This window comes from Alligator mississippiensis, chromosome 10 (genome assembly GCF_030867095.1).
Source record: "Alligator mississippiensis isolate rAllMis1 chromosome 10, rAllMis1, whole genome shotgun sequence".
In the NCBI taxonomy this organism is placed as follows: Eukaryota; Metazoa; Chordata; order Crocodylia; family Alligatoridae; genus Alligator; species Alligator mississippiensis.
Window position 1 is genome coordinate 50849186 of NC_081833.1, and position 13129 is coordinate 50862314.

Consider the following 13129-nt stretch of genomic DNA (forward strand, 5'->3'; position numbering starts at 1 on the left):
TGCATCACAAGCAGGTCCAGGGAAGTGATCCTTCCCCTCTATGCGGCTTTGGTCAGGCTGCAGTTGGAGTACTGCATCCAGTACTGGGTGCCACACTTCAAGTGGGATGTGGCTAGCATTGAGAGGGTCCAGAGGAGGGCCACTTGTATGGTCAAGGGGCAGTAGGGCAGGCCCTATGAGGAGAGGCTAAAGGGCCTGAACCTATTCAGCCTCCACAAGAGAAGGCTGAGAGGGGGTCTGGTGGCCATTTATAAACCTACCAGGGGGGAACAGCAAGAACTGGGGGAGGCTCTGTTCCCCAAGGCACTACCTGGGGTTACTAGGAATAACAACCACAAATTGTTAGAGAGAAGGTTCAGGCTGGACATCAGGAGGCATTTCTTTACAGTTAGGGCTGCCAGGCTCTGGAATGGACTCCAAAGGGAGGTGGTACTCTCTCCTGCCTTGGGGGTCTTCAAGAGGAGGCTGGACAGATATTTGGCTGGGGTGATATGACCACAGCATCCATTCCTGCCCGGGCCAGGGGATCAGACCTGATGATCTGTTTAGGTCCCTTCCAACCCTAAGCATTATGAAACTGTGAAATTATATGGTTCTTTTACATCAAATGCAACTCTTCCTTCTCTTCTTTCCTGCCTGTCCTTCCTGAGCAGTTTTTACCCATTCACAACAGTGCTCCAGTCATGCAAGCTATCCCCAAGTCACTGTTATTCTAATCACGTCATAGTTCTATGACTGTCCAAAGACTTCCAGGTCTTCCTGCTCATTTCCCAGCCTTCATGCATTCATGTACAGTTACCTGAGATAACTAGTCGATTGTCCTGATTTCGCAGGAAGTATGAGAACACCTCTCCCATTGCTCTGTCCTGCTTGTTCTTCCTCCAGCTCTCCCATTTCCCCACTTACCTCAGGGCTTTGGTCTCCATCCCACTGGCCGTATCATTGGTACCCTCATGGATGTGCAGCATGGGTAGTAATCAGAGGGCCGGATGAGTCTTGGTAATCATTCTGTTACATCTCCAATCCAGGCTCTGGGCAAGCAACACACTTCCTGAGACAAGAAATCAGGTCAGCAGATGGCTCCGTCTGTCCCCCGCAAAAGTGAGTCTCCAACCACCACCACCTGTTGCTTCATCTTGGTGGCAGTTGTCATGATCCTTCTTACCTTGGTGAGGCCTTGCCCCTCCTCCTCCACCAATAGAAAGTGCTCCTCCTGGCTCTGTTGCTAGGGCTGCATATCTGTTCTCCAGATGAACTGCAGGTGGAGGTGAAGATTTCTGCTTGCTGCCAGAGGTCACAAACTTCCAGTTTCCATCCTCCTAGGAGTCTATGTCTTCTCCCTTTTCTAGTGCTGCCCCGGAAGTTCTTCCTCCCCACTCCTGGGGGTCTCTTCCAGCATCGAATTGATGAACTCCTCATGGCAGAGGATGCTTCGGAGCCTCATCACCTTCTCCAGTAGTTCTCTTGCCTGTTTCCTGAGAGATCTCACCAGGAGGCACTACTAACACCTGGCCCTTACTGGAAGGAACCTGCAAGCCACATTCCCCACAGCACCAAATCTGGACCTGGGTGGAAGTCTAGTTGGTGAGCGGTCCTGCCTGGACAGAAACCTCATAGATACAAGCAGAGGAAGTGTCTCTGGCATTGCAACATCCTCCAGCCACTTCCCTTGGTCTCTTAATCAGCCTTCTCTCTCTTACTGCCCTTCTTCCAAGCCAGCTCACCTGGAAGCTGGCCTGTTCACTGCTCATTGGCCCCAAAAGATTCCTTCTTTCCTTCTTCCCTGCTTCTGCACACCAAGATGAAAGGCTCTCCCCTGAAAAAGGGTGTGGGGTGGGTGCAAACTGACTTTGGAACTGACCTGCAAACTACTTACCCTCTTTGCAGCCCCTGTTTACTGGCTCCTTGCCCACTGGTTCCCTGGTCACTCAGGGAGTCCCCTTTTATATGCTGACAGGCCTGGACTGGCTCCACCTTCTCATTAGGGCTTCTGTCAGGCCCAGACAGCAATCACTCATCAATCAGTCATCACTCGGCAACACTCCCAGCTTCTCAGAGCACACAGCCCACCAAAAAAACACTCAGCAAGCCAAAGACACAGGCAGCTTTGGATCACTTACCTTCCCTGGGCAGGATCTGGTGCCTGGTGCCTGGCTTCTCTTTCCCCTCCTCCTCTTGCTCCCAGAAAACTTCCTGCAAACTGCTTACCTGTTTGCAGCCCCTGTTCTCTGGCTCCTGGGTCACTGGCTCTTCTGCAGCCTTGAGTAGTTGTACCATTTATTTCCTAGAGGTCTCCTAATGGTTGTTCAAATTATATGTTCAGCTCCCACCTGCTGTAAAGCCTTCTCTCTTATTTTCACAATGTCTTTCAATTGTGAACAGCACATAAGCAGCTACCATAAGAGGCACATCAGCCTTCAGCCTCAAGTTCTGGCTTCTTTGCCTCCCTTTCAGTCTTTCAAATATCATTCTGAAACTACCCAGACAGAGTTAAAACAGTGCCTTTTTCCTATACCAGTAAAGCACTTCATAAACTGAGGCAACAAGAAGGTGAGAATGACTGGAGGAATGACACTACCATCAGTACCCATAGAAACTGAGGGGCCAAAAATTATAATCTCCCTTGCAAAGAGTTTTGAAGACCCTAGCATTACAGGTCTTCCTAGATAATTCTGTATTAATAATAGTGAGTTTTCAGATCTTGTAGCACTGTGGAAAAATACCCTTCTATTGATGGACTCTGAGGATTAATGTAAGGCATGTCATAGTAGGATTTGTTTTACAATAATGTCTGGGAGTCATAGCTGCAGCCTGGACATCATTGTGCTAAGCACTGAATAAACACAAAGCAAAAAAGCAGTTACTTCTACAGTGATATTATCAGACAGGATAGTAGATATGGAGAAATGAAAGCACATGCCCAATCAAATGGCTCTAATACAATTCAGGAATCCCAGCTGTGCAAGCCCATTAATATTCTCCTGTGTGTTACCTAGGCTTATACCCATCATACCCATCCCTTCTTGGGAAGAGTGCCCATCTTTGTTAAAACAGCATCAACAGTCGATATACCAATCTTTAGCTGATTAGCTGTTGACTAGTAGCAATCGGGTTGGTGAGGTTCCAGATGATGATGGCCACATGCTTCTCTGAGCTGAGGGAAAACTCCCACCATCGCTATAGCTCCAGAGCAATATCTGCCACTTCTGATTATCCCAGGCCTGAGGAACTCTCCAGTACAAGGTGGCTGGAGAAAAACTACCCAAAAGCTACCATGCACTAAGCAAAGCCATTTCAGAAATATATCTAAGATGGATACCTCCTTGATTTCAACCTCCACCTCTTTGGGTGCCCTTATCAGCATGGTTAATGTCATTGTATAACTTCAGATATGTTTTCAGGAGCCTGGTTTATATTACAGCACTTGCCAATGTTTCTGTGCTACTTAGCAGTGGTTTGAAAAAGTTTCTGGCCTCACAAAAATGGATAGATAATAGGAGGAAACAAGAGGCATCCTGAGTAGGTAATCTGACACCAGAATTCTGTTACATTTTGGTAGGTCTCCCCAGTGCAGAGTGTGAAAAACCCCATAATACAGACAGCCATAGCAACAGAACAGGGCATGATGGGACATCTGACCTGAATAGCAAAACATCCCAAATGCTTAAGGACCTACCAAATTTGTGATTTTGTAAATTTCGTGGAAACTACAAATTTGATAAGTCCCCCGTGAAAAAGCCCAGTTCCCACAAAAAAAGTGGGAAAACAGCCAGCAAGCAGTTGTGGGGGGGAGAAGGGAGCTGCAAACCAAGGCAGGAAGCCCTGGCACCCTGAAGCACCAGTGGGAGGAGGAAACGGGGGGGACGACATTTTCATGGTGGAGCACAGTAATCCCCCACACCTCTGATTGGTTGAGGAGCCCCGGAAGTCCTGTCCCTCCCTAGAGATTGACAAATGGCCATCTGTCAGTCTCCAGGGAAGGGTGGGACTTCCAGGGCCCCTTGGCCAGAGGCATGTGGGGGCCCACTGTTCTCCACTGCAAAAATGTTGGCCAGCACTATGCCTGGTCAGCGAAATCCAGATGCGGCCACTGCTAATTAGGCAGGTGATATTACAAGTGCTTCCTGGGTGCCTTATCTCAAGGATGACAGTGCGGTGTGGATGCACTGCCCGTGCAAAAGTTTTATGAATCAGGTAACAATACACAAAGGCCGCAAGGAATTTTAAGCATATGCTTGACCTAAAGACCTTACAGGGCAGTGATACCAGGACTGGAAATGTAAGGAAGTAGGTAGCACAGATATCATGTGGATATGCTAGAAGTGTACATTCAGAACATAATATTTAAAATGCATTTACTTTTAACAAATAACATTAAATACGAAGAAGATCTATCATACAGAAATACTAGATTTTTATTGCTTGTTTTCATCCTGTTTGTTTAGAAATAATTGTTTATAACATTCTGGATGTGCCTGTGTGCATTTGCTTGCTTGTTCTCTCTCCCTCCTTGTGGCATCACACATGCACACAGAAGAAATGATTTTTATGAAAACCAATAGAGCTCAGTGCTTTAAAATCTTATAAAAAGATGTGCTTTCCAGCTCAAAAAGCTTGTAATTTAGCAATTTATAGATACTGATATAACATGCCTACATACGCGTGTGTGTGTATAAAATGCTTATATGTGTAGATGCAAATACACACACTCACACACATAAATGCTATATTAGGTTATATATTTTACATAATGTAGAAGGGACCCAATTCTTAATTACTCAAAAGCAACTTTATGTTGCATGGCAAGTTTAAAAGAGACTTAAAGCAAGTAAATGAAATGTATACCTGCTTTAAAGACTCTGAATGCTTTCATGGGAAATCTCAGCCCCACAAAAGTTAATGGAAATGTTTCCATTGTTTTAATGGGGCCAAAATTTCATCACCATAGTGATGTAAAGAGTCCTTTATGTAAAATAGAGGCATACTCTTTTAGGTATGTGTATATATGTATGTACATTATATAAAATAAATCTATATGTAATACGTGTGTTGTCTTAACTTTATAATAGTAATATTTTAATATCCTTCTCTTTTTGAGGGGCTGTTATATCTCTGAACTGAATTCTCCACAGTGTTTGAGTAAATTGCAAGGTTGTTATCTGTGGCACTGACTTTATTGTTCTGCCAGGATGTCTCCTTTTGTCATAAAACAATAACTTGTTGTAAGTAGTACTTTTTAGGTTTACTATTCAGACAGAATAATTGTATCTTTTAATCTGGGTCAATCTGCTCTTGCTTATTATAAATTGGCTCCAAATCTCCCCCCAAAAGAGAAACATTTGCAAATAATTTAGTAGCAGAATCACCCTCATATAAACACTGTTAGAATTATTTTTTAAAAACCCAGCCAAAACCTTTCCAGCATCCTAAACTTAAGTATTCCTTAATTTGGATAAAAGGGATGGGAAATGATCAACTTTCCCATAAAACTGCCTGTGTGTATACATATGCATATGTGAAAGGTGCTGGATCAACAGCCTACACACAGAAATCTCCCAATCATTCACAGAAAAGGTGCAATATGGACAAGATCAGGACAAAATTCCTTATTCCAACGAGTTATTCTGCCTTCCCTCTGATACAAAGAGACCATTAGTAGGACTCAGTAGTTAACTTAGTCTTCATGTCTGCATGGTTCTTAGCTTCCTTGCCTACTTTGCCAAACAGGGCAGTTATTGTCAATTGATATTGTTAATGGGTTTTTTGGATATCTGTCCACTAGAACATGTAGTGACATCACCAGTTGTAATCCACTGAACATTTGTTGCATGTGAATGGTTCTGGTCACATCCCAGCCCTGTTGGCAATCAAGTCCTGGGGCAAAGTAGCTGTAGGCAAAGCAAAGGAAAAAGAAATTGAGGAGGAAAGCTTTAGATTTATTTTGTACCTGGAATACATGCAGTGCACAAGGCACTTTTTGTTTTTGACTGGGCCCTTACAACAACTACAGATCCCAATGCCAACAGGATATTCAGTATGAAATATGAAAAATATGAGAGATCTGCACTGAATAGGAACTAGCTTCATGGCATCATAATACTTACAAAGCAAGTTAGTAAAACTTCATGATTGATCACTTAATCTAATTGAAAATGCAGTCACATCTTGCAGGGAAGTCATTTTTTTCCTTTTAGTTGAAGGATGGTATCACTCTGTCTGTGTCACCTACATGAAGGAGGAAATGATGTAAAGATGTAGGTTAGATCATCTGTTATCAAGTAGGCAAAAATAGTGAAGGAAGACACCTACAGTTTAGTAGATGTCCCCTCAGTTATGGGAGGTCCTGAGACTAGGTATTTCACCATACATCACACTGGTTTGAGGAACAGGAGTACAAAAAGGGTTCTGTACAAGTTTCATGAAACAAATTATTTCCTTAGAAGCTTTGGTTATACTGCACCTTTCAAAATACCGTACATGCAGATTCTTTATGGGACTCTTGCCATAGAACTGACAAAGAAAAAATCTAGAACTTCACCTTCAAAAGTTACATTAATCTTATGGCACAGAATGGCTGGCATTTCCTGTGATCAAAATTTTATCTGCATTTTCTTGCTATCCTTTGGGTAAGGCATGGGCAAAAAAAAAAACTTTGGGTGTCATCACGTATTCAATTTAACACTAAGTGCAGTTAAAACACAAGCAGATACACTTCCAAGCAATTTAGCACATGTTAGGTGCCCTGCTGGTGTTGCAAAGTTGTTCCCTTTTAGACAAGGGTTAAATCCTAATGTGTACTAACTTTGATAGGTCCCTACATTCCAATGCTTTGCAAATTTTGCAAGTGAACATGTGACACCACTCTCCTATGAAGCCTTAAACTCATTCCCTTCCCAGGCATTTTCCCTATCCCTTTACTTTTGCCTTTTTTCCTCCTATTTTATAGCATATAGTCTAGGCAGCCTGGTTAGACTTGATTAGATAAAGATGGCTGTGGTTGAAACCTACATCAGTGGCTACATAGAATTAGGGTAATTCACTTCTTGTGCAGCCAGTGGCTAGCTGAAACATCATAGAACTTATCTAAACCAGACAGGGCTAGGGAGGTGACCATGGGAAAATAATGCGAAAGGACAATCTCTGTGAGGGAGGGGTTTAGAGTATGGGTGTAGCACAAGTCTCCCTACTGAAGGTCTGTATTTTTCCTATTTTGGCTTTGTGTATCCTTTGGCTGGGAACAAATACTACTTATGTTAAAATGTTATTCATATTTGATTACATATTCAAACTGAAATGTGAATGAGGCCTACAGACTGTCCCATTGAAAACATGGAGTTTGTGTATCAGATATATGAAGGTACATTTGTAGCAAAAGACTGTAATAGGGTTGTTTGGGATTTGCTGACTATTCAAGTTGGAGGGTTGTAACAGGTTACAGCTGTGCCCAGCCGATCATACCCATTAGCGACCCCCAGTAGGAAGTTACAGACCCACCTCCAGACTCGCCCACCACAACTTGATGTTAGATTGTAGAATTCTTTTGCTGGGGCCCTGCTGCTCTGCCACAATGGTAGTGCTGGCCATCCTGGTCCACTTTAACACGTGTGACAACCCCTGCTGTACCAACTTGAAATTGCTATCTTTATGATGACCAGTCTGATGTTTACATACCTTCTTCCCTTGTGTGTGGTAGCCCACAGGGAATGGCCCAGTCTTCTCTGCCAATAGACACCAACAGAACCTGATCTCCTGGCTAGGGTTGGAATGCTTTTGTAATTAAATCAATCCCGGTCTTCCCTCTTGGGATTCCTAAGAGTCCACTTGAAATAAATAGACAAAAATGAGGGCAGATTCCCTGTCCCTCACCAGTTCTCAGTGCTTACTCTTCAGCTCCTCATCTGAGGCTCCTCACTCTCCTTCTTATCCTGCTCTTATGGCTTCCTTCACAGTGCTCCAGCTGGCCAGGGCCAGGTACTTCTGGTGCGGCCGTGTTTCCAGCTCCTGCAGGTGAGGGGAGACCTTCTGGCTGGGGAGAGTCCCCCAATGGATCTGGAACTCCCAGGCTCCCCCAGTGTCCTGCACAGAGCTTCCCTGTGCCATCAGTGAGGCTTCTCTCCTGCTCCCCAGTGGGGCCAGCAGTGAGGACAGGCTGACCTGCCCTTTGCCTCAGAAACAGACAACCTCCACTTTGGGCCAGCTTGGGCTGTACTCCAGTGGGGCTGGGAGTGATGGCGTCTACCCCCACACCCTGCTGCAGAAGAGAAAAGGACCCACACCATGATAGGTTGGGCAGCAAACCCACACAACTGTCTGGCTCTGGTGTTCACTCTGGTAAGGGTAAGGGTGTGGGCAAGCTCATTCCCTTCCCTTTCTCCCTTAGTTAAAGGGGCTTTTTGCCTTATCAATATGTAAGGAAAACACAAGAGAGAGGATTGAGAGTTTGGGCAAAGCAGTTCTGAGTGAGGAGCCCTTGAATAGCATTTCCCAACCTTTTTCACCCCGCAGCACACTTACATGGCTTCCCCCACCACACTGCACACCAGTCAAGGGGGGGGGGGGGGATAGTGAGCAGCCAAATACCACAGACCAGGGAGGGGAAGGTGGCGAGTGGCTGAACACCATGGAGTGGGGGAGGAGGGACAGAGGGATCACCACACACCGGGGGTTGGGAGGGTAGCAAGTGGCAGAACGCTGTGGAGCGGCAGGAGGTGGGTGGTGCGGCGTGTGAATCCATGGCTGGAGCCATGCCCCACCCCTGCTGTCTGGCTGCCCACAGGAGCACTAGGCAGGGAGTATGGCTCCAGCCCAAAATGCCTCAGCACACCTGGACATGCCTGATGGCACACCAGCATGCTGCGGCACTCCGGTTGGGAAACGCTGCCCTAAGAAAAGCCAAGCTTGAGGATAAGTTATAAGCTGAACATTTTTTATGTTATTGTTTTGACTTAGTTCATTATAATTTCAAGATCTAGTAGGGTGTAGATTTGACTGCTGTATAGACATTCTGTTTGTGTGAGGCATGGGCAAAAATCAATCTCTGTCACCTACATAAAGAAGGAAATGGTATAAAGATACAGATATGATTCCCACGCATGAACAAACATGGCACTCTAAGGTTCCAGGTGATCCTAGAATCATAGAAAGTTAGGGTTGGAAGGGACCTCAGGAGGTCATCAAGTCCAACTGCCTGCTAAAAGAAGGACCATCCGCAACTAGATCATCCCAGTTAAAGCTATATGTAGCTGCGTTTTGAAAACCTCCAAGGAGAGAGATTCCACAACCTCTCTGGGTAACCTGTTCTAGTGTTTTAGTACCCGCCTTGTGAGAACATTCTTCCTAATATCTAACCTAAACTTCCCTTGTTGCAACTTGAGACCTTTTCTCCCTGTTCTGTCATCTACCACCACTGAGAACAGCTCCATCCTCTTTCAATCCCCCCTTCATGTAGTTGAAGGCTGCAATTAAATCCCACCCTAGACTTCTCTTCTCTAGACTAAATAATCCCAGTTCCCACAATCTTTCCTCATAAGTCATGTTCTCCAGCCCCTTCACCATTTTTGTTGCCCACCTCTGGACTCTCTCCAATTTGTCCACATCCTTTCCGTAGTGGGGGACTCAAAATTGAACACAGTACTCCAGATGTAGCCTCACTAGTTGAACAGAGGGGAATAATCACTTCCCTTGACCTACTGGCAACACAATATGCCATTAGCCTTCTATGCAACAAGGGCACACTGTTGGCTCATATGCAACTTACTGTCTACTGTATCACCCAGGTCCTTTTCTGCAGAGCTGCTGCCCAGCCAGTCAGCCCCCAAAATGTACTGGTGCATGGGATTGTTCCATCCTAAGTGCAGGACCTTGCACTTGTCTTTGTTGAACATCATGGGATTCCTTTTGGCCCAATCCTCCAATTTGTCTGAATCACTCTGAATCCTAGCCCTACCCTCCAGCATATCTACTACTTGGTGTCATCTGCAAACTTGCTGAGGGTGCACTCTGTGCCATCTTCCAGGTCATTGATGAAGACATTGAACAAAACCAGCCCCAGGACTGACCCCTGGGGCACTCCACTTGATACCAGCTGCCAACTAGACATCAAGCCATACATCAGTACTCTCTGAGCTGAATGCTTCAGCCAGTTTTCTGTCCACCTTACAGTCCATTCATCCATCTCATACTTTCTTGGCTTTCCTGCAGCAATGCTGTGGGAGACTGTATCAAAAGCCTTGCTAAAATCAAGGTACACCACATCCACCAGTCTCCCCACATCCACAGAGCCAGTCATCTCATCATAGAAGGCAATCAGGTTGTTCAGACATGACTTGCCCTTGTTGAATCTATGCTGACTGGTCCTAATCACCTTTTTCTCCTCCAAGTGCTTATAAATGGATTCCTTGAAGATCTGCTCCATGATTTTTCCAGAAACTGAGGTGAGCCTGACTGGTGTATAGTTCTGTGGATCTTCCTTCTTCCCTTTCTTAAATATGGGTGCTATGTTTGCCCTTTTCCTATGATCCAGGACCTCTCCTTTTCGTCATGTGTTTTCAAAGACGATGGCCAATGGATCTGCAATCACATCAGCCAACTCCCTCAGCACCCTCGGATGCATCCCATCTGGCCCCATGGACTTGCACACATCCAGCTTTTCTAATCAGTCCCTAACCTTGCTCTTTCAGCACTGAGGGCTGCTCACCTCCTTCCCTAACTGCGCTACCCAGTGCAGTAGTGTGGGAGTTGACCTTGCCTGTGAAGACTAAAGGCATCGAGTCCTTCAGCCTTTTCTACATTCTGTGTCACAAGGTTGCCTCCCCCATTCCACAAGGGACCCACACTTCCCCTGATCCTCCTCTTGCTACTGACATGCTTGTAGAAACCCTTCTTGTTACCTTCACATCCCTTGCTAGTTGCAAGTCCAATTGCACTTTGGCCTTCCTAACTTCATCCCTGCATGCCTGAGCAATACTTTTATACTCTTCCCTAATTACTTGTCCAAGTTTCTACTTTTTATAAGCTTCCTTTTTGTGACTTAGTTTACTGAAGAGTTCCCTGCTAAGCTAAGCTGGTCTTCTGCAATACTTGCTAGTCTTCCTGTACATAGAGATGGTTTGTTACTGCACTCTCAGTAAAGCTATGAAGTACAGCAAGCTCTCCTGGACTCCTCTCCCCCACAGTCTGGCTTCCCAGGGATTTCTGCCTATTAGTTCCCTAAGTGAGTCAAAGTGTGCTTTTCTGAAGTCCAGGGTCCTTATTCTGCTTCTATCCATCCTTCTTTTCCTCAGACTCCTGAACTCTACCATCTTGTGGTCACTGCTTCCCAAGTTGCCATCCACTATTGCATTCCCCACCAATTCTTCCCTGTTTGTGAGCAGGAGGTCAAGAAGAGCACAGCCCCTACTTGGCCCCTTCTGCACTTGAACCAGGAAGTTTTCCCCAGTACTCTTCAAAAAATTCCTGGATTGCCTGTGCACTGCTATACTGTCCTCCCATGAAGTCCTCCATGAGAACCAGGACCTGTGATCAGGAAACTTCCACTAGCTGTTTGAAGACAGCTTCATCCACCACTTGCTCCTGGTCTGGTGGTCTACAGCAGACCCCTACCACATCATCACCCTTGTTGCTCTCTCCTCTGACCTTAACCCAGAGACGCTCAACAGGTCTACATCCAATTTCATACTGGAGTTCTGAGCAATCATATGACTCTTTTACATAAAATGCAACTCCTCCTCCTCTTCTCCCCTGCCTGTCCCTACTGAACAGTTTGTACCCATCCATGACAGTGCTCCGGTCATGCGAGCTCCCAGCAAGTCTCTGTTATTCCAATCATGTCATAGTTCTGTGACTGTGCAAGGACTTCCAGTTCTTCTTCCAGTCATGAGTCCTATTCCACCAAGAGTCTGTTATTCCAATCATGTCATATTTCCATGACTGTGGGAAGACTTCCAATTCTTCCTGCTTGTTTCCCAGTGTCAATGCATTCATGTACAGGCACCTGAGGTAACTAGTTGATTGCCCTGGTTTCCCCCACCTGCTTGCTCTTCCTCCAGGTCTCTTGCTTCCCCGCTTTCCTCAGGGCTTTGGTCTCCATCCCAGTGTTCCCTCTAAGTTGTGCAGTGTGCATGACCATGCAGGCGTGCTCATGCCACTCTTCCAGGCATGCCTGCACAGCCGCACACACCACACAGCTTAGAGGGCTGCTCCATCCCCCGGTGAGCCTAATTTAAAGCCATCCTCACTAGGTTAGCAAGCCTGTCTGTGAAGACACTCTTCTCTCTCTGTCAGATTGATCCAATCTCTTCCTAGCAATCCTTCTTGGAAGAATATCCCATGGTTCAAGAAGTCAAATCCCCACTGGTGACACCATCTGTGCAGACAGGTGTTGATCTGCAGGATGCACGTGCTCCTGCCATCAAGGGGCATCCTTTCAAGGACATCCTTTCAAGGGTGCCATGGGATGCCACACAATATTAGAACACTGTTAGGTTTACAAACATGATTCACAAGATAAACCCGAATTTCAAATAGAAATCCATATTTGCAGTCTTTCTGAGTTGAGCATAGCTAGTTGAGACTAAGCACTAAGTTTATAGCTAGTTGAGACTTTTTATAGCTGGCTAGTCATTTTTATCATATGATAATTTCTTTGCATGTTTGGCTGGTCTAAATTGATTGCATGATTAACCAGTTAATTGTTTAATATATGTAAAGTGTAACAGGGGCCTTATGTGCACACAGTAAAGGGTGGAACACATATGTCATGGCTTATGGACATTTCATCAGAAGTGCTATATTTGGGGGTAGTATATGTTATACAGTCCTATATAAATTTAAGGAAGCATAAATTGATTTAATTTGCACTCTAAAGGGCTGAAATAATGTGTAAGAGGGTGCATTTTTAGATTATACTGCCTGCCAGTTGCTTTCCATGCTTCGCCCTTCACCCTGCAAGTCACACTTACTTATACTTCCTCACAACTAATAGGGATGTATTATAAGATTGCTCATAGTGCAAAGACTTTTTGGCTTGAATTACAGCAGCCTTTCAGGAGCGATAACATATCACCACATATAAGTTCCATAACTCTTAACCCTCTTCCTTTCTCTCCCACACACAACTGCACTCTTTTTC

The 13129-nt window shown here is 45.2% G+C and overlaps 1 long non-coding RNA gene across 2 annotated transcripts in view; it reads left to right on the plus strand.

Annotated features, from left to right (window-relative positions):
- Positions 1–13129, plus strand: part of LOC109285686 (uncharacterized) — a 107009-nt gene that overhangs the window by 11906 nt on the left and 81974 nt on the right. The gene's annotated exons all lie outside the window — the stretch shown is intronic.